Here is a 20103-nt window from a genome sequence, read left to right as displayed (position 1 = left end):
AGAAGTAGAAAAGCTCTAACAGAAACCACATAGCTCATTTACAGGCACACCACACTGGATACGCCCAATCTCATCTTATCGTGGAAGCTAAGCAGTGTTGGGCCTGGTTAGTACTTGGATGGGAGACCACCTAGGAACACAAGGTGCTGTAGGTATTTTTGTACTGCCAACACCGTTCTGTTGATGCATTCTATTTTTAAACATATTCATTTATTTACCAGTATTTAGAAGAAGAAAAGCTCTAACAGAAACAACAACACTCATCTACAGCCACACAACACTGGACACGCCCTATCTCATCTGATCTTGGAAGCTAAGCAGTGTTGGGCATGGTTAGTAGTTGGATGGGTGACCACCTGGTAATACAAGGTGCTGTAGGTATTTTTATACTGCCAACACCGTTCTGTTGATGCATTCCATTTTCAAACTTATTCATTTATGTACCAGTAGTTAGAAGTAGAAAAGCTCTAACAGAATCCACAAAGCTCATCTACAGCTACACCACACAGGATACACCCAATCTCATCTGATCTTGGAAACTAAGCAGTGTTGGACCTGGTTAGTACTTAGAAGGGAGACCACCTGTGAATACAAGGTGCTGTAGGTATTTTTATACTGCCAACACCGTTCTAATGATGCATTCCATTTTCAAACTTATTCATTTATGTACCAGTAGTTATAAGTAGAAAAGCTCAAACAGAAACCGCAAATTTCATCTACAGCCATACCACACTGGATACGCCCAATCTCATTTAATCTTGGAAGCTAAGCATTGTTGGACCTGGTTACTACTTGGATGGGAAACCACATGGGAATACAAAGTGCTGTAGGTATTTTTATACTGCCAACACCGTTCTGTTGATGCATTCCATTTTCAAACTTATTCATTTATGTACCAGTAGTTAGAAGTAGAAAAGCTGTAACAGAAACAACTGATTTAATCTACAGCCACACCACACTGGATACACCCAATCTCCACTGATCTTGGAAACTAAGCAGTGTTGGGCCTGGTTAGTGCTTGGATGGTAGACCACCTGGGAATACAAGGTGCTGTAGGTGTTTTTATACTGCCAACACCGTTCTGTTGAGGCATTCTATTTTCAAATTTATTCATTTATGTACCAGTAGTTAGAAGTAGAAAAGCTCTAACAGAATCCACAAAGCTCATCTACAGCTACACCACACAGGATACACCCAATCTCATCTGATCTTGGAAACTAAGCAGTGTTGGACCTGGTTAGTACTTAGAAGGGAGACCTCCTGTGAATACAAGGTGCTGTAGGTATTTTTATACTGCCAACACCGTTCTAATGATGCATTCCATTTTCAAACTTATTCATTTATGTACCAGTAGTTATAAGTACAAAAGCTCAAACAGAAACCGCAAATTTCATCTACAGCCATACCACACTGGATACGCCCAATCTCATTTAATCTTGGAAGCTAAGCAGTGTTGGACCTGGTTACTACTTGGATGGGAAACCACATGGGAATACAAAGTGCTGTAGGTATTTTTATACTGCCAACACCGTTCTGTTGATGCATTCCATTTTCAAACTTATTCATTTATGTACCAGTAGTTAGAAGTAGAAAAGCTGTAACAGAAACAACTGATTTAATCTACAGCCACACCACACTGGATACACCCAATCTCCTCTGATCTTGGAAACTAAGCAGTGTTGGGCCTGGTTAGTGCTTGGATGGTAGACCACCTGGGAATACAAGGTGCTGTAGGTGTTTTTATACTGCCAACACCGTTCTGTTGAGGCATTCTATTTTCAAATTTATTCATTTATGTACCAGTAGTTAGAAGTAGAAAAGCTCTAACAGAAACCACAATGCTTATCTACAGCCACACCACACTGGATACGCCCAATCTTATCTGATCTTGAAAGCTAAGCAGTGTTGTCCCTGGTTAGTACTTGGATGGGAGACCACCTGGGAATACAAGGTGCTGTAGGTATTTTTATACTGCCAACACCGTTCTGTTGAGGTATTCCATTTTCAAACTTATTCATTTATGTACCAGTAGTTAGAAGTAGAAAAGTTCTAACAGAAACCACAACGCTTATCTACAGCAACACCACACTGGATACGCCCAATCTCATCTGATCTTGAAAGCTAAGCAATGTTGGGCCTGGTTAGTACTTGGAAGGGAGACCACCTGGGAATACAAGGTGCTGTATGTATTTTTGTACTGCCAACACTGTTCTTTAAATACATTCCATTTTCAAACTTATTCATTTATGTACCAGTAGTTAGAAGTAGAAAAGCTCTAACAGAAACAACAAATTTTGTCTACAGCCACACCACAGTGGATACGCCCAATCTCCTCTGATCTTGGAAGCTAAGCAGTGTTGGGCCTGGTTAGTACTTGGATGGGAGACCACCTGGGAATACAAGGTGCTGAAGGTCTTTCTATACTGCTAACACCGTTCTGTTGAGGCATTCCATTTTCAAACTTATTCATTTATGTACCAGTAGTTAGAAGTAGAAAAGCTCTAATAGAAACCACTTAGCTCATCTACAGCCACACCAAACTGGATACGCCCAATCTCATCTGATTTTGGAAGGTAAGCAGTGTTGGGCCTGGTTAGTGCTTGGATGGGAGACCACCTGGTAATACAAGGTGCTGTAGGTATTTTTATGCCAACACTGTTTTGTTGATGTATTCCATTTTCAAACTTATTCATTTATGTACCAGTAGTTAGAAGTAGAAAAGCTCTAACAGAAAATGCAAAGCTCATCTACAGCCACACCACACTGGATATGCCCAATCTAATCTGATCTTGGAAGCTAAGCAGTGTTGGGCCTGGTTAGTATTTTGATGGGAGACCACCTGGGAATACAAGTTGCTGTAGGTGTTTTTATACTGCCAACACCGTTCTGTTGATGCATTGCATTTCCAAACTTATTCATTTATGTACCAGTAGTTAGAAGTAGAAAAGCTCTAACAGAAACCACATAGCTCATTTACAGGCACACCACACTGGATACGCCCAATCTCATCTTATCGTGGAAGCTTAGCAGTGTTGGGCCTGGTAAGTACTTGGATGGGAGACCACCTAGGAGCACAAGGTGCTGTAGGTATTTTTGTACTGCCAACACCGTTCTGTTGATGTATTCTATTTTTAAACATATTCATTTATTTACCAGTATTTAGAAGAAGAAAAGCTCTAACAGAAACAACAACACTCATCTACAGCCACACCACACTGGGTACGCCCTATCTCATCTGATCTTGGAAGCTAAGCAGTGTTGGGCCTGGTTAGTAGTTGGATGGGTGACCACCTGGTAATACAAGGTGCTGTAGGTATTTTTATACTGCCAACACCGTTCTGTTGATGCATTCCATTTTCAAACTTATTCATTTATGTACCAGTAGTTAGAAGTAGAAAAGCTCTAACAGAATCCACAAAGCTCATCTACAGCTACACCACACAGGATACGCCCAATCTCATCTGATCTTGGAAACTAAGCAGTGTTGGACCTGGTTAGTACTTAAAAGGGAGACCACCTGTGAATACAAGGTGCTGTAGGTATTTTTATACTGCCAACACCGTTCTATTGATGCATTTCATTTTCAAACTTATTCATTTATGTACCAGTAGTTATAAGTAGAAAAGCTCAAACAGAAACTGCAAATCTCATCTACAGCCATACCACACTGGATACGCCCAATCTCATTTAATCTTGGAAGTTAAGCAGTGTTGGACCTGGTTACTACTTGGATGGGAAACCACATGGGAATACAGGGTGCTGTAGGTATTTTTATACTGCCAACACCGTTCTGTTGATGCATTCCATTTTCAAACTTACTCATTTATGTACCAGTAGTTAGAAGTAGAAAAGCTCTAACAGAAACAACTGATTTAATCTACAGCCACACCACACTGGATACACTCAATCTCCTCTGATCTTGGAAACTAAGCAGTGTTGGGCCTGGTTAGTACTTGGATGGTAGACCACCTGGGAATACAAGGTGCTGTAGGTGTTTTTATACTGCCAACACCGTTCTGTTGAGGCATTCCATTTTCAAATTTATTCATTTATGTACCAGTAGTTAGAAGTAGAAAAGCTCTAACAGATACACAATGCTTATCTACAGCCACACCACACTGGATACGCCCAATCTTATCTGATCTTGAAAGCTAAGCAGTGTTGGCCCTGGTTAGTACTTGGATGGGAGACCACCTGGGAATACAAGGTGCTGTAGGTATTTTTATACTGCCAACACCGTTCTGTTGAGGTATTCCATTTTCAAACTTATTCATTTATGTACCAGTAGTTAGAAGTAGAAAAGTTCTAACATAAACCACAACGCTTATCTACAGCAACACCACACTGGATACGCCCAATCTCATCTGATCTTGAAAGCTAAGCAATGTTGGGCCTGGTTAGTACTTGGAAGGGAGACCACCTGGGAATACAAGGTGCTGTATGTGTTTTTGTACTGCCAACACTGTTCTTTAAATACATTCCATTTTCAAACTTATTCATTTATGTACCAGTAGTTAGAAGTAGAAAAGCTCTAACAGAAACAACAAATTTTGTCTACAGCTACACCACAGTGGATACGCCCAATCTCCTCTGATATTGGAAGCTAAGCAGTGTTGGACCTGGTTAGTACTTGGATGGGAGACCACCTGGGAATACAAGGTGCTGTAGGTCTTTTTATACTGCCAACACCGTTCTGTTGAGGCATTCCATTTTCAAACTTATTCATTTAGGTACCAGTAGTTAGAAGTAGAAAAGCTCTAATAGAAACCACTTAGCTCATCTACAGCCACACCAAACTGGATACGCCCAATCTCATCTGATTTTGGAAGGTAAGCAGTGTTGGGCCTGGTTAGTGCTTGGATGGGAGACCACCTGGTAATACAAGGTGCTGTAGGTATTTTTATGCCAACACTGTTTTGTTGATGTATTCAATTTTCAAACTTATTCATTTATGTACCAGTAGTTAGAAGTAGAAAAGCTCTAACAGAAAATGCAAAGCTCATCTACAGCCACACCATACTGGATATGCCCAATCTAATCTGATCTTGGAAGCTAAGCAGTGTTGGGCCTGGTTAGTATTTGGATGGGAGACCACCTGGGAATACAAGTTGCTGTAGGTGTTTTTATACTGCCAACACCGTTCTGTTGATGCATTGCATTTCCAAACTTATTCATTTATGTACCAGTAGTTAGAAGTAGAAAAGCTCTAACAGAAACCACATAGCTCATTTACAGGCACACCACACTGGATACGCCCAATCTCATCTTGTTGTGGAAGCTAAGCAGTGTTGGGCCTGGTTAGTACTTGGAAGGGAGACCACCTAGGAACACAAGGTGCTGTAAGTATTTTTGTACTGCCAACACCGTTCTGTTGATGCATTCTATTTTTAAACATATTCATTTATTTACCAGTATTTAGAAGAAGAAAAGCTCTAACAGAAACAACAACACTCATCTACAGCCACACCACACTGGATACGCCCTATCTCATCTGATCTTGAAAGCTAAGCAGTGTTGGGCATGGTTAGTAGTTGGATGGGTGACCACCTGGGAATACAAGGTGCTGTAGGAATTTTTATACTGCCAACAACGTTCTATTGATGCATTCCATTTTCAAACTTATTCATTTATGTACCAGTAGTTATAAGTAGAAAAGCTCAAACAGAAACCGCAAATCTCATCTACAGCCATACCACACTGGATACGCCCAATCTCATCTAATCTTGGAAGCTAAGCAGTGTTGGACCTGGTTACTACTTGGATGGGAAACCACATGTGAATACAGGGTGCTGTAGGTATTTTTATACTGCCAACACCGTTCTGTTGATGCATTCCATTTTCAAACTTATTCATTTATGTACCAGTAGTTAGAAGTAGAAAAGCTCTAACAGAAACAACTGATTTAATCTACAGCCACACCACACTGGATACACCCAATCTCCTCTGATCTTGGAAACTAAGCAGTGTTGGGCCTGGTTAGTACGTGGATGGTAGACCACCTGGGAATACAAGGTGCTGTAGGTGTTTTTATACTGCCAACACCGTTCTGTTGAGGCATTCCATTTTCAAATTTATTCATTTGTGTACCAGTAGTTAGAAGTAGAAAAGCTCTAACAGAAACCACAAAGCTCATCTACAGCCACACCACACTGGATACGCCCAATCTCCTCTGATCTTGGAAACTAAGCAGTGGTGGGCCTGGTTAGTACTTGGATGGGGGACCACCTGGGAATACAAGGTGCTGTAGGTATTTTTATACTGCCAACACCGTTCTGTTGAGGTATTCCATTTTCAAACTTATTCATTTATGTACCAGTAGTTTGAAGTAGAAAAGCTCTAACAGAAACTTCAATGCTTATCTACAGCCACACCGCACTGGATACGCCCAATCTTATCTGATCTTGAAAGCTAAGCAGTGTTGGCCCTGGTTAGTACTTGGAAGGGGGACCACCTGGGAATACAAGGTGCTGTAGGTATTTTTATACTGCCAACACCGTTCTGTTGAGGTATTCCATTTTCAAACTTATTCATTTATGTACCAGTAGTTAGAAGTAGAAAAGTTCTAACAGAAACCACAATGCTTATCTACAGCCACACCACACTGGATACGCCCAATCTCATCTGATCTTGAAAGCTAAGCAATGTTGGGCCTGGTTAGTACTTGGATGGGAGACCACCTGGGAATACAAGGTGCTGTATGTATTTTTGTACTGCCAACACTGTTCTTTAAATACGTTCCATTTTCAAACTTATTCATTTATGTACCAGTAGTTAGAAGTAGAAAAGCTCTAACACAAACAACAAATTTTGTCTACAGCCACACCACAGTGGATACGCCCAATCTCCTCTGATCTTGGAAGCTAAGCAGTGTTGGGCCTGGTTAATACTTGGATGGGAGACCACCTGGGAATACAAGGTGCTGTAGGTCTTTTTATACTGCCAACACCGTTCTGTTGAGGCATTCCATTTTCAAACTTATTCATTTATGTACCAGTAGTTAGAAGTAGAAAAGCTCTAATAGAAACCACTTAGCTCATCTACAGCCACACCAAACTGGATACGCCCAATCTCATCTGATTTTGGAAGGTAAGCAGTGTTGGGCCTGGTTAGTACTTGGATGGGAGACAACCTGGTAATACAAGGTGCTGTAGGTATTTTTATACTGCCAACACCGTTCTATTGATGCATTCCATTTTCAAACTTATTCATTTATGTACCAGTAGTTTGAAGTAGAAAAGCTCTAACAGAAACAAGTAATTTCATCTACAGCCACACCACACTGGATACGCACAATATCTTCTGATCTTGGAAGCTAAGCAGTGTTGGGCCTGATTTGTTCTTGGAATGGAGACCACCTGGGAATACAAGGTACCGTAGATATTTTTATACTGCCCACACCGTTCTGTTGATGCTTTCCATTTTCAAACTTATTAATTTATGTACCAGTAGTTAGAAGTAGAAAAGCTGTATCAGAAACCAAAAAGCTCCTCTGCAGCCACACCACACTGGATGTGCCCAATCTCCTTTATCTTGGAAGCTAAGCAGTGTTGGGCCTGGTTAGTACTTGGATGGGAGACCACCTGGGAATACAAGGTGCTGTAGGTATTTTTATACTGCCAACACCGTTCTATTGATGCATTCCATTTTCTAACTTATTCATTTATGTACAATTAGTTAGAAGTAGAAAACCTGTAACAGAAACCTAAAAACTCATCTACAGCCCCACCACACTGGTTACGCCCAATCTCTTCAGATGTTGGAAGCTAAGCAGTGTTAGCCCTGGTTAGTACTTGGATGGCCACCTGGGAATACAGGGTGTTGTAGGTATTTTTATACTGCCAACGTCGTTCTGTTGATGCATTCCATTTTCAAACTTAATTATTAATGTACCAGTAGTTAGAAGTAGAAAATCTCTAACAGAAACAGCAAAGCTCATCTACAGCCACACCACACTGGATCCGACCAATCTCTTCTGATCTTGGAAGCTAAACAGTGTTGTCCCTGCTTAGTACTTGGATGGGAGACCACCTGGGAATACAGGGTGCTGTAGGTATTTTTATACTGCCAACGTCGTTCTGTTGATGCATTCCATTTTCAAACTTAATTATTTATGTACCAGTAGTTAGAAGTAGAAAAGCTCTAACAGAAAAATCAAAGCTCATCTGCAGCTACACCACACTGTATATGCTTAATCTCATCTGATCTTGGAAGCTAAGCAGTGTCGGTTCTTGTTAGTACTTGGATGGGAGACCACCTGGAAATACAAGGTGCTGTAGGTATTTTTATACTGCCAACACCGTTCTGTGGATGCATTCCTATTTCAAATGTATTCCTTTATGTACCAGTAGTTAGAAGTAGAAAAGCACTAACAGAAATCACAAAGCACATCTACAACCACACCACACTGGATATGCCCAATCTCATCTGATCTTGGAAGCTAAGTATTGTTGGGACTGCTTAGTACTTGGATGGGAGAATACCTGGGAATACAAGGTGCTGTAGGTATTTTTATACTGCCAACACCGTTCTATTGATGCATTCCATTTTCAAACTTATTAATTTATGTACCAGTAGTTAGAAGTAGAAAAGCTCTAACAGAAACCACAAGGCTCATCTACAGCCACATCACACTGGATACGCCCAATCTCCTCTGATCTTGGAAACTAAGCAGTGGTGGGCCTGGTTAGTACTTGGATGGGAAACCACCTGGGAATACAAGGTGCTGTAGATATTTTTATACTGCCAACATTGTTCTGTTGAGGCATTCCATTTTCAAATTTATTGATTTCTGTACCAGTAGTTAGAAGTAGAAAAGCTCTAACAGAAACCACAAAGCTCATCTACAGCCACACCACACTGGATACGTCCAATCTCCTCTGATCTTGGAAACTAAGCAGTGGTGGGCCTGGTTAGTACTTGGATGGGAAACCACCTGGGAACACAAGGTGCTGTAGGTATTTTTATACTGCCAACACCGTTCTGTAGAGGCATTTCATTTTCAAACTTATTTATTTATGTACCAGTAGTTAGAAGTATAAAAGCTCTAATAGAAACCACTAAGCTCATCTACAGCCACACCACACTGGATACGCCCAATCTCATCTAATCTCGGAAGATAAGCAGTGTTGGGCCTGGTTAGTACTTGGATGGGAGACCACTTGGGAATACAAGGTGCTGTAGATATTTTTATACTGCCAATACCATTCTTTTGATGCATTCCATTTTCAAAATTATTCATTTATGTACCAGTAGTTAGAAGTAGAAAAGTTCTAACAGAAACCACAAAGCTCATCTATAGCCACACCACACTGGATACGCCCAATCTCCTCTAATCTTGGAAGCTAAGCAGTGTTGGGCCTGGTTAGTACTTGGATGGGAGACCACCTGGGAATACAAGGTGCTGTAGATATTTTTATACTGCCAATACCATTCTTTTGATGCATTCCATTTTCAAACTTATTCATTTATGTACCAGTAGTTAGAAGTAGAAAAGCTCTAACAGAAACAACTGATTTAATCTACAGCCACACCACACTGGATACACCCAATCTCCTCTGATCTTGGAAACTAAGCAGTGTTGGGCCTGGTTAGTACGTGGATGGTAGACCACCTGGGAATACAAGGTGCTGTAGGTGTTTTTATACTGCCAACACCGTTCTGTTGAGGCATTCCATTTTCAAATTTATTCATTTATGTACCAGTAGTTAGAAGTAGAAAAGCTCTAACAGAAACCACAAAGCTCATCTACAGCCACACCACACTGGATACGCCCAATCTCCTCTGATCTTGGAAACTAAGCAGTGGTGGGCCTGGTTAGTACTTGGATGGGGGACCACCTGGGAATACAAGGTGCTGTAGGTATTTTTATACTGCCAACACCGTTCTGTTGAGGTATTCCATTTTCAAACTTATTCATTTATGTACCAGTAGTTAGAAGTAGAAAAGTTCTAACAGAAACCACAATGCTTATCTACAGCCACACCACACTGGATACGCCCAATCTCATCTGATCTTGAAAGCTAAGCAATGTTGGGCCTGGTTAGTACTTGGATGGGAGACCACCTGGGAATACAAGGTGCTGTAGGTATTTTTATACTGCCAACACCGTTCTGTTGAGGTATTCCATTTTCAAACTTATTCATTTATGTACCAGTAGTTAGAAGTAGAAAAGTTCTAACAGAAACCACAATGCTTATCTACAGCCACACCACACTGGATACGCCCAATCTCATCTGATCTTGAAAGCTAAGCAATGTTGGGTCTGGTTAGTACTTGGATGGGAGACCACCTGGGAATACAAGGTGCTGTATGTATTTTTGTACTGCCAACACTGTTCTTTAAATACGTTCCATTTTCAAACTTATTCATTTATGTACCAGTAGTTAGAAGTAGAAAAGCTCTAACACAAACAACAAATTTCGTCTACAGCCACACCACAGTGGATACGCCCAATCTCCTCTGATCTTGGAAGCTAAGCAGTGTTGGGCCTGGTTAATATTTGGATGGGAGACCACCTGGGAATACAAGGTGCTGTAGGTCTTTTTATACTGCCAACACCGTTCTGTTGAGGCATTCCATTTTCAAACTTATTCATTTATGTACCAGTAGTTAGAAGTAGAAAAGCTCTAATAGAAACCACTTAGCTCATCTACAGCCACACCAAACTGGATACGCCCAATCTCATCTGATTTTGGAAGGTAAGCAGTGTTGGGCCTGGTTAGTACTTGGATGGGAGACAACCTGGTAATACAAGGTGCTGTAGGTATTTTTATACTGCCAACACCGTTCTATTGATGCATTCCATTTTCAAACTTATTCATTTATGTACCAGTAGTTAGAAGTAGAAAAGCTCTAACAGAAACAAGAAATTTCATCTACAGCCACACCACACTGGATACGCACAATATCTTCTGATCTTGGAAGCTGTTATGATTCCCGAACTCCAGACCAGAGGAGATCTTATGGCAGAGGTCTGAGTACAGGGAAGATCTGCTGGTAGTGGGAGCAGGAGAGCCTAGTAACCCCTGGTGCCCTAACTCCGTTGTCTCGCCCGTGTTATCAGAAATCCCCTGCGAGACTATGGTTGCTTGAGCCCATGGCAGCCGCGTTCGAAGGGCGGATTATGTCTGCCCAACCCCGATGCCCCCTCAGGTCTTAATGGGAGACAAAGGGAAATCCGAGACAGGGTGATAACAAGGGGCCCTCTGACTAAGCAACCAGGCCAGGGGTTACAAGCTAACTAACTTAAACCAAAGGTATGTGCGGACTAGCCGCCAGGGAAAAGGACAACCAAGGATCCACCGATCCGTTACTCCTATCCAGCACCGCTGGATACCAGAGTGGATCTGTGGGAGCGGAATCCTCCGCAAAAGCTCCAGAACACAAATATACTAAATAATAAACAGTAAGCGGACAAGCCGCAACACACGGCTGCGCCGCGACTCACGAACACCACAGGATGTTAAAGGTGCTCGGTCAGACTCCAGGAATGATGACAACTTTCCGAGTACAGGACCACTGAGGACAGGAACAACCGGATTGAGCAAGACTGGAACTCTCTGCAACAGACACAGGCAAACAGGAAGCTATCACCGGCGTCTGTGGGAAGTCCAAAGGGTGCTTATAACAGAGAGCTCCCCAATCAGGAGCCAGACTGGGTAATCACCATAAAACGGAAAAGAGTAATCACCATGAATGCCGTGCAGCTTGCAAGCTGCACGGCCAGCACACCATAAAATAATTAGAACAGACCCAGCAACGGGGAACGCGGCCCGAACGTGGCGTCCCCGTTGCTAGGGTCAGAGCGGCTCCGTGCGCCCGGCGTCTAGCGTTGCCAGGGAGCCGGCGGCTGTACGCGCACGGCGTCCCTGGTTGCTAGGCGCCGGGCCGCACCGACGAGCGGACCCCGGCGCCTAACAGTACCCCCCCCTTGAGGAGGGGTCAAGGAACCCCTAAAGCCAGGTTTCTGAGGAAATTCTCGAAAAAATGCCCTTTTGAGCCTCGGGGCATGAAGATCCTCATCCAGGACCCAAGACCTTTCCTCTGGCCCATAACCTCTCCAATGTACCAAAAAATAAAGCCAACCCCGGGAAAACTTGGAGTCGAGAACCTTCTCAACCAGGAACTCCTGCTGACCCTGTACATTTATTGGTGATCTCCCCTGAGATATTTTACGAGGAAATCTACTGGACGAAACATATGGTTTCAGCAATGAGCAATGGAAGGTATTTCCGATCCGTAAAGTTTTTGGTAAACGTAACCGGAAAGCAACTGGATTGACTTTTTTGATAATGTGAAATGGTCCAATAAATTTAGGACCCAATCTGGCTGAGGTTTGTCGAAGTTTAATGTTGCGAGTCGACAACCACACCCTATCTCCTACTTTAAAAGTGCATGGCCGCCGGAGCCTGTCAGAAAATCTTTTTTCCCGGAATGCCGCTTTTCTGAGAGCCAGGTGTACTTTTCTCCAAATGAGTCTAAGATGAGAGGTCAGGGCCAGTGAGGAGACAGAGGAATGTTGAAAAAATGAATTAGCCCTGGGGTGAAAACCAAAAACTGCAAAAAATGGAGACACATTGGTGGAAGAATGACAGGCATTATTATAAGCAAACTCCGCCAATGGAAGAAACTCAGACCAGTCATTTTGGAGTTTGGCCGAGTACAAACGCAAATATTGTTTTAGAGATTCATTAACTCGCTCAGTCTGCCCATTGGATTGGGGATGATAGCCAGACGTTAAAGATAATTTCATCTTTAATGAAGCACAAAAAGACTTCCAAAATTGTGCAATGAATTGTGGACCCCGATCAGAAACAATATCAGTGGGTAAGCCATGGAGTCTGAAAACATGGCGGAGGAACAAGACTGCCAATCCCTGGGCAGATGGCAATCGGGGAAGAGCAATGAAATGGGCCATTTTGCTAAAACGGTCCACTACCACCCATATGACTCGGCATCCGGCTGACAGAGGGAGGTCCACCACAAAATCCATGGAGATATGCGACCATGGCCTAAGAGGAACATTCATGGGCATAAGTTGACCGATAGGCAAAGAACGAGGAACTTTATGCTGTGCACAGACCTGACACGAAAAAACAAACTCTTTAATGTCTTTGGAAAGACCAGGCCACCATACTGAGCGGGAGACTAATTCCAAAGTCTTAGCGATTCCCGGATGCCCGGCAACTTTGCTATCATGAAACTCCGTCAAAACAGTTGCTCTCAAAAACTCAGGGACAAAAAGACGACCAGCAGGAGTATTTCCAGGAGCTTGATGTTGAAGCAGCTTTAACTGGGTAAATACATCCTGTGTGAGGCCTGCCCGAATGACTGAAGACGGAAGTATGGGAGTAACAGGACTGTTGTCTTGAACTGGAAGAAAACTGCGTGACAGGGCATCTGCCTTAGTATTCTTGGAACCTGGCCTGAAGGTGATAATAAATTTGAAACGAGTAAAAAATAAAGCCCAACGAGCCTGCCGGGCATTCAGTCGTTTAGCTGATTCAATGTATTGAAGATTTTTGTGATCAGTCAAAACTGAAATGGTATGAGTCGCTCCTTCAAGCCAATGCCTCCACTCCTCGAAAGCCCATTTAATAGCCAGCAATTCCCGGTTACCAACATCGTAGTTGGATTCTGCAGATGAGAATTTCCTGGACATAAAGGCACAAGGATGTAATTCGAGGGAATCCGGATCCTTCTGAGATAGGATAGCCCCTACTCCAACCTCCGAGGCATCAACCTCAACAATGAAAGGCAATTCTGGGTTGGGATGTCTGAGGACAGGGGCTGAGACAAAGGCTTGTTTCAAGGCCTGAAAAGATAACTCAGCTTCACGTGACCAATTGGTAGGATCTGCTCCCTTCTTAGTCAGTGCCACAATGGGAGCAACTAGGTCAGAGAAGGAGTGAATAAATCTTCTATAGTAGTTCGCAAACCCTAAAAAGCGCTGAATTGCTTTTAAGTTGGTGGGTTGCGCCCAACTAAGGATGGCTTGGAGCTTCTTTGGTTCCATACAGAATCCCCGAGGGGAAATAATGTACCCTAAAAAGGATACCTCCGTGACATGAAATTCACACTTCTCAAGCTTGGCATATAGGTGATTTTCACGTAATTTTTTTAGAACCTGACGCACCTGGGTAACATGTTGTTCTACAGAGTCAGAATAAATCAAAATATCGTCTAAGTAGACTACAACGAACCTTCCAAGAAACTCACGGAGCACATCGTTAATGAGATCCTGGAAAACTGCCGGAGCGTTAGACAGGCCAAATGGCATAACCAGATACTCATAGTGGCCTGACTGAGTACTGAATGCCGTTTTCCACTCATCCCCTGACTTGATTCTGATGAGGTTATATGCTCCTCTCAGGTCAATCTTAGAAAAAATCACAGCCGAACGTAGCTGATCAAAGAGGACAGAGATCAGCGGCAGAGGGTAAGTATTCTTTACTGAGATTTTATTCAAAGCTCTAAAGTCAATGCAGGGTCTAAGTGAACCATCCTTCTTCTCTACGAAGAAGAAACCTGCACTTAAAGGGGATTTAGATGGCCTGATAAATCCTTTCCCAAGGCTTTCTTTCACATACTCATTCATGGCCACCGTTTCAGGACCAGACAATGCATATAACCTTCCTTTAGGCAACGTGGCACCAGGAATTAGCTCAATGGCACAATCATAAGGCCTATGGGGAGGCAGAATATCCGCATTGCCCTTGGAAAATACATCAACAAAATCCTGGTATTCCACAGGAATGGGTGCGGGAACGGCGGCAGCTACTCGGATAGGAAGCGTAATACATTCTTTATTACAGATGGTACCCCATTGTAAGATCTCCCCCGACTGCCAATTTTATGAAAGGCCAGCCAAGGGTGACCCAGAACCACAGGAACTGCTGGACAATGGGTAAGGAAAAACTCAATCTTTTCAGAATGCAGAGCTCCTACCGAAAGTAAAACAGGAGGTGTACAGAGAGAAATAACCCCATTGGACAAGGGACTCCCATCTAAACCATGCATGGTGACACACCTACCCAAGGTTAACTGAGGAATACCTAAGGCCTTGGCCCATGTTAAATCCATAAAGTTCCCTGCAGCTCCACTGTCCACAAAAGCAGAGACCGAGGAACAGAGGCTGCCAAAGGAAACTTTAGCAGGAACTAACAGTGAATTATTTGAGGAGATAAGCTGCAGACCAAAGTGAACCCCCTCACAACTCACTTGGTCGGGAAGTTTCCCGACGTGTTCGGACAACTACGGGCAAAATGTCCCTTACCTCCACAGTATAAACAAAGACCAGAATTTTGCCTCCTGGTTCTTTCTTCAGGAGACAATTTGGAGAGACCTATCTGCATAGGCTCCTCCATGTCCACAGGAATGGAAAAAACACAAGGAGTAGATCCGACAGATGCTCCTTTTTCAGCCCTCCGCTCTCTGAGCCGACGATCTATCTTAATAGAGAGCTCCATGAGTTTATCGAGAGTCTCAGGAGCGGGATACTGAAGGAGACTGTCTTTTATAGATTCAGATAAGCCGAGGCGAAACTGACTGCGTAAGGCTGGGTCATTCCATCCACAGTCGTTCGACCAACGGCGAAACTCCGTACAATAAATCTCTGCGGGATTCCTACCCTGTCTGAGAGCACGCAACTGACTCTCAGCGGACGCCTCTCTATCAGGGTCGTCATACAATAGCCCTAAAGATTTTAAAAAGGCGTCTACAGACAATAAGGCCGGATCGTCTGTCTTTAAACCAAAAGCCCAGGTCTGAGGATCCCCCTGAAGCAGAGAAATAATAATTCCAACCCGCTGAGCCTCCGTACCTGAGGAGACTGGTCTTAAACGAAAATAAAGTTTACAAGACTCTTTAAAATTAAAAAACTGTTTTCTATCCCCAGAAAAACGGTCAGGCAGATGCATTTTTGGTTCAGGGATGACCCTCGGGGAAGTCCGTAACAGATCTTCCTGTGACCTCACCCGGAGGGACAGATCCTGAACCATCTGAGTAAGTTCTTGAATCTGACTAACTAGAAGTTGGCCAGGATTTGGCCCAACACCGGTGGGATTCATGAGGCCGACAAAAATCTCCCAACTGAATAAGTGAAAAAAAATTAACTCCTTTTAATTTTTTTTTTTTTTTTGTCTGGCCGGTGATAATGTTATGATTCCCGAACTCCAGACCAGAGGAGATCTTATGGCAGAGGTCTGAGTACAGGGAAGATCTGCTGGTAGTGGGAGCAGGAGAGCCTAGTAACCCCTGGCGCCCTAACTCCGTTGTCTCGCCCGTGTTATCAGAAATCCCCTGCGAGACTATGGTTGCTTGAGCCCATGGCAGCCGCGTTCGAAGGGCGGATTATGTCTGCCCAACCCCGATGCCCCCTCAGGTCTTAATGGGAGACAAAGGGAAATCCGAGACAGGGTGATAACAAGGGGCCCTCTGACTAAGCAACCAGGCCAGGGGTTACAAGCTAACTAACTTAAACCAAAGGTATGTGCGGACTAGCCGCCAGGGAAAAGGACAACCAAGGATCCACCGATCCGTTACTCCTATCCAGCACCGCTGGATACCAGAGTGGATCTGTGGGAGCGGAATCCTCCGTAAAAGCTCCAGAACACAAATATACTAAATAATAAACAGTAAGCGGACAAGCCGCAACACACGGCTGCGCCGCGACTCACGAACACCACAGGATGTTAAAGGTGCTCGGTCAGACTCCAGGAATGATGACAACTTTCCGAGTACAGGACCACTGAGGACAGGAACAACCGGATTGAGCAAGACTGGAACTCTCTGCAACAGACACAGGCAAACAGGAAGCTATCACCGGCGTCTGTGGGAAGTCCAAAGGGTGCTTATAACAGAGAGCTCCCCAATCAGGAGCCAGACTGGGTAATCACCATGAATGCCGTGCAGCTTGCAAGCTGCACGGCCAGCACACCATAAAATAATTAGAACAGACCCAGCAACGGGGAACGCGGCCCGAACGTGGCGTCCCCGTTGCTAGGGTCAGAGCGGCTCCGTGCGCCCGGCGTCTAGCGTTGCCAGGGAGCCGGCGGCTCTACGCGCACGGCGTCCCTGGTTGCTAGGCGCCGGGCCGCACCGACGAGCGGACCCCGGCGCCTAACAGAAGCTAAGCAGTGTTGGGCCTGATTTGTTCTTGGAATGGAGACCACCTGGGAATACAAGGTACCGTAGATATTTTTATACTGCCCACACCGTTCTGTTGATGCTTTCCATTTTCAAACTTATTAATTTATGTACCAGTAGTTAGAAGTAGAAAAGCTGTATCAGAAACCAAAAAGCTCCTCTGCAGCCACACCACACTGGATGTGCCCAATCTCCTTTATCTTGGAAGCTAAGCAGTGTTGGGCCTGGTTAGTACTTGGATGGGAGACCACCTGGGAATACAAGGTGCTGTAGGTATTTTTATACTGCCAACACCGTTCTATTGATGCATTCCATTTTCTAACTTATTCATTTATGTACAATTAGTTAGAAGTAGAAAACCTGTAACAGAAACCTAAAAACTCATCTACAGCCCCACCACACTGGTTACGCCCAATCTCTTCAGATGTTGGAAGCTAAGCAGTGTTAGCCCTGGTTAGTACTTGGATGGGAGACCACCTGGGAATACAGGGTGTTGTAGGTATTTTTATACTGCCAACGTCGTTCTGTTGATGCATTCCATTTTCAAACTTAATTATTTATGTACCAGTAGTTAGAAGTAGAAAATCTCTAACAGAAACAGCAAAGCTCATCTACAGCCACACCACACTGGATCCGACCAATCTCTTCTGATCTTGGAAGCTAAACAGTGTTGTCCCTGCTTGGTACTTGGATGGGAGACCACCTGGGAATACAGGGTGCTGTAGGTATTTTTATACTGCCAACGTCGTTCTGTTGATGCATTCCATTTTCAAACTTAATTATTTATGTACCAGTAGTTAGAAGTAGAAAAGCTCTAACAGAAAAATCAAAGCTCATCTGCAGCTACACCACACTGTATATGCTTAATCTCATCTGATCTTGGAAGCTAAGCAGTGTCGGTTCTGGTTAGTACTTGGATGGGAGACCACCTGGAAATACAAGGTGCTGTAGGTATTTTTATACTGCCAACACCGTTCTGTGGATGCATTCCTATTTCAAATGTATTCCTTTATGTACCAGTAGTTAGAAGTAGAAAAGCTCTAACAGAAATCACAAAGCACATCTACAACCACACCACACTGGATATGCCCAATCTCATCTGATCTTGGAAGCTAAGCATTGTTGGGACTGCTTAGTACTTGGATGGGAGAATACCTGGGAATACAAGGTGCTGTAGGTATTTTTATACTGCCAACACCGTTCTATTGATGCATTCCATTTTCAAACTTATTAATTTATGTACCAGTAGTTAGAAGTAGAAAAGCTCTAACAGAAACCACAAGGCTCATCTACAGCCACATCACACTGGATACGCCCAATCTCCTCTGATCTTGGAAACTAAGCAGTGGTGGGCCTGGTTAGTACTTGGATGGGAAACCACCTGGGAATACAAGGTGCTGTAGATATTTTTATACTGCCAACATTGTTCTGTTGAGGCATTCCATTTTCAAATTTATTGATTTCTGTACCAGTAGTTAGAAGTAGAAAAGCTCTAACAGAAACCACAAAGCTCATCTACAGCCACACCACACTGGATACGTCCAATCTCCTCTGATCTTGGAAACTAAGCAGTGGTGGGCCTGGTTAGTACTTGGATGGGAAACCACCTGGGAACACAAGGTGCTGTAGGTATTTTTATACTGCCAACACCGTTCTGTAGAGGCATTTCATTTTCAAACTTATTTATTTATGTACCAGTAGTTAGAAGTATAAAAGCTCTAATAGAAACCACTAAGCTCATCTACAGCCACACCACACTGGATACGCCCAATCTCATCTAATCTCGGAAGATAAGCAGTGTTGGGCCTGGTTAGTACTTGGATGGGAGACCACCTGGGAATACAAGGTGCTGTAGATATTTTTATACTGCCAATACCATTCTTTTGATGCATTCCATTTTCAAAATTATTCATTTATGTACCAGTAGTTAGAAGTAGAAAAGCTCTAACAGAAACCACAAAGCTCATCTATAGCCACACCACACTGGATACACCCAATCTCCTCTGATCTTGGAAGCTAAGCAGTGTTGGGCCTGGTTAGTACTTGGATGGGAGACCACCCGGGAATACAAAGTGCTGTAGGTATTTTTACACTGCCAATACCATTCTTTTGATGCATTCCATTTTCAAACTTATTCATTTATGTACCAGTAGTTAGAAGTAGAAAAGCTCTAACAGAAACCACAAAGCTCATCTACAGCCATACCACACTGGATACGCCCAATCTCCTCTCATTTTGGAAGCTAAGCAGTGTTGCGCCTGGTTAGTACTTGGATGGAGACCACCTGGGAATACAAGGTGCTGTAGGTATTTTTATACTGCCAACACCGTTCTGTTGAGGTATTCCATTTTCAAACTTATTCATTTATGTACCAGTAGTTAGAAGCAGAAAAGCTCTAACAGAAACCACAATGCTTATCTACAGCCAAACCACACTGGATACGCCCAATCTCCTCTGATCTTGAAAGCTAAGCAGTGTTGGGCATGGTTAGTACTTGGAAGGGAGCCCACCTGGGATTACAACGTGCTGTATGTATTTTTGTACTGCCAACACTGTTCTTTAGATTAATTCCATTTTTAAACTTATTCATTTATGTACCAGTAGTTAGAAGTAGAAAAGCTCTAACAGAAATAACAAATTTTGTCTACAGCCACACCACGGTGGATACGCCCAATCTCATCTGATCTTGGAAGCTAAACAGTGTCGGTCCTGGTTAGTACTTGGATGGGAGACCACCTGGAAATACAAGGTGCTGTAGGTATTTTTATACTGCCAACACCGTTCTGTGGATGCATTCCTATTTCAAATGTATTCCTTTATGTACCAGTAGTTAGAAGTAGAAAAGCTCTAATAGAAATCACAAAGCACATCTACAACCACACCACACTGGAAATGCCCAATCTTATCTGATCTTAGAAGCTAAGCACCCTGGGCAGCATTTGGGACCTCATATTGGCA

General features: G+C 43.4%; 1 protein-coding gene, 1 non-coding gene and 58 pseudogenes across 4 annotated transcripts in view; 59 read left to right on the top strand and 1 right to left on the bottom strand.

The window, feature by feature from the left end:
• LOC134909240 (tetraspanin-3-like) overlaps positions 1-20103 on the bottom strand; it is a 413151-nt gene that overhangs the window by 318527 nt on the left and 74521 nt on the right. The window lies entirely within an intron of this gene.
• Positions 37-155, top strand: LOC134941272 (5S ribosomal RNA; annotated as a pseudogene).
• On the top strand, positions 263-381 carry LOC134934486 (5S ribosomal RNA; annotated as a pseudogene).
• LOC134934227 (5S ribosomal RNA) lies at positions 489-607 on the top strand (annotated as a pseudogene).
• On the top strand, positions 715-833 carry LOC134939945 (5S ribosomal RNA; annotated as a pseudogene).
• Positions 941-1059, top strand: LOC134935882 (5S ribosomal RNA; annotated as a pseudogene).
• Positions 1167-1285, top strand: LOC134934075 (5S ribosomal RNA; annotated as a pseudogene).
• On the top strand, positions 1393-1511 carry LOC134934659 (5S ribosomal RNA; annotated as a pseudogene).
• On the top strand, positions 1619-1737 carry LOC134933083 (5S ribosomal RNA; annotated as a pseudogene).
• Positions 1845-1963, top strand: LOC134934144 (5S ribosomal RNA; annotated as a pseudogene).
• LOC134933378 (5S ribosomal RNA) lies at positions 2071-2189 on the top strand (annotated as a pseudogene).
• Positions 2297-2415, top strand: LOC134954364 (5S ribosomal RNA; annotated as a pseudogene).
• Positions 2523-2641, top strand: LOC134938094 (5S ribosomal RNA; annotated as a pseudogene).
• Positions 2746-2864, top strand: LOC134933332 (5S ribosomal RNA; annotated as a pseudogene).
• LOC134950789 (5S ribosomal RNA) lies at positions 2972-3090 on the top strand (annotated as a pseudogene).
• On the top strand, positions 3198-3316 carry LOC134944907 (5S ribosomal RNA; annotated as a pseudogene).
• On the top strand, positions 3424-3542 carry LOC134938781 (5S ribosomal RNA; annotated as a pseudogene).
• On the top strand, positions 3650-3768 carry LOC134954087 (5S ribosomal RNA; annotated as a pseudogene).
• LOC134954076 (5S ribosomal RNA) lies at positions 3876-3994 on the top strand (annotated as a pseudogene).
• On the top strand, positions 4101-4219 carry LOC134953113 (5S ribosomal RNA; annotated as a pseudogene).
• Positions 4327-4445, top strand: LOC134933733 (5S ribosomal RNA; annotated as a pseudogene).
• Positions 4553-4671, top strand: LOC134933922 (5S ribosomal RNA; annotated as a pseudogene).
• LOC134938083 (5S ribosomal RNA) lies at positions 4779-4897 on the top strand (annotated as a pseudogene).
• LOC134934061 (5S ribosomal RNA) lies at positions 5002-5120 on the top strand (annotated as a pseudogene).
• LOC134949180 (5S ribosomal RNA) lies at positions 5228-5346 on the top strand (annotated as a pseudogene).
• LOC134933902 (5S ribosomal RNA) lies at positions 5454-5572 on the top strand (annotated as a pseudogene).
• Positions 5680-5798, top strand: LOC134933251 (5S ribosomal RNA; annotated as a pseudogene).
• On the top strand, positions 5906-6024 carry LOC134959890 (5S ribosomal RNA; annotated as a pseudogene).
• On the top strand, positions 6132-6250 carry LOC134953024 (5S ribosomal RNA; annotated as a pseudogene).
• On the top strand, positions 6358-6476 carry LOC134933258 (5S ribosomal RNA; annotated as a pseudogene).
• LOC134948781 (5S ribosomal RNA) lies at positions 6584-6702 on the top strand (annotated as a pseudogene).
• Positions 6810-6928, top strand: LOC134953955 (5S ribosomal RNA; annotated as a pseudogene).
• LOC134942002 (5S ribosomal RNA) lies at positions 7036-7154 on the top strand (annotated as a pseudogene).
• LOC134940422 (5S ribosomal RNA) lies at positions 7488-7605 on the top strand (annotated as a pseudogene).
• On the top strand, positions 7713-7827 carry LOC134950366 (5S ribosomal RNA; annotated as a pseudogene).
• LOC134934471 (5S ribosomal RNA) lies at positions 7935-8053 on the top strand (annotated as a pseudogene).
• On the top strand, positions 8161-8279 carry LOC134938582 (5S ribosomal RNA; annotated as a pseudogene).
• Positions 8387-8505, top strand: LOC134951442 (5S ribosomal RNA; annotated as a pseudogene).
• On the top strand, positions 8613-8731 carry LOC134932331 (5S ribosomal RNA; annotated as a pseudogene).
• LOC134933915 (5S ribosomal RNA) lies at positions 8839-8957 on the top strand (annotated as a pseudogene).
• LOC134944862 (5S ribosomal RNA) lies at positions 9065-9183 on the top strand (annotated as a pseudogene).
• LOC134945013 (5S ribosomal RNA) lies at positions 9291-9409 on the top strand (annotated as a pseudogene).
• On the top strand, positions 9517-9635 carry LOC134960012 (5S ribosomal RNA; annotated as a pseudogene).
• On the top strand, positions 9743-9861 carry LOC134953035 (5S ribosomal RNA; annotated as a pseudogene).
• Positions 9969-10087, top strand: LOC134937242 (5S ribosomal RNA). The gene has a single exon (XR_010180567.1). It is a non-coding gene; the product is annotated as a 5S ribosomal RNA (ribosomal RNA).
• On the top strand, positions 10195-10313 carry LOC134955613 (5S ribosomal RNA; annotated as a pseudogene).
• LOC134933438 (5S ribosomal RNA) lies at positions 10421-10539 on the top strand (annotated as a pseudogene).
• LOC134942013 (5S ribosomal RNA) lies at positions 10647-10765 on the top strand (annotated as a pseudogene).
• Positions 17304-17421, top strand: LOC134940411 (5S ribosomal RNA; annotated as a pseudogene).
• Positions 17529-17647, top strand: LOC134938183 (5S ribosomal RNA; annotated as a pseudogene).
• LOC134937818 (5S ribosomal RNA) lies at positions 17755-17873 on the top strand (annotated as a pseudogene).
• On the top strand, positions 17981-18099 carry LOC134944161 (5S ribosomal RNA; annotated as a pseudogene).
• On the top strand, positions 18207-18325 carry LOC134948899 (5S ribosomal RNA; annotated as a pseudogene).
• On the top strand, positions 18433-18551 carry LOC134932281 (5S ribosomal RNA; annotated as a pseudogene).
• On the top strand, positions 18659-18777 carry LOC134933907 (5S ribosomal RNA; annotated as a pseudogene).
• Positions 18885-19003, top strand: LOC134941682 (5S ribosomal RNA; annotated as a pseudogene).
• On the top strand, positions 19111-19229 carry LOC134945208 (5S ribosomal RNA; annotated as a pseudogene).
• LOC134947343 (5S ribosomal RNA) lies at positions 19337-19454 on the top strand (annotated as a pseudogene).
• Positions 19562-19680, top strand: LOC134946664 (5S ribosomal RNA; annotated as a pseudogene).
• Positions 19788-19906, top strand: LOC134935015 (5S ribosomal RNA; annotated as a pseudogene).

Source organism: Pseudophryne corroboree, chromosome 1 (genome assembly GCF_028390025.1).
Source record: "Pseudophryne corroboree isolate aPseCor3 chromosome 1, aPseCor3.hap2, whole genome shotgun sequence".
Lineage (NCBI taxonomy): Eukaryota > Metazoa > Chordata > Amphibia > Anura > Myobatrachidae > Pseudophryne > Pseudophryne corroboree.
The sequence above is the reverse complement of the archived record's forward strand: the minus strand, read 5'-3'. Positions and strand labels throughout refer to the sequence as shown.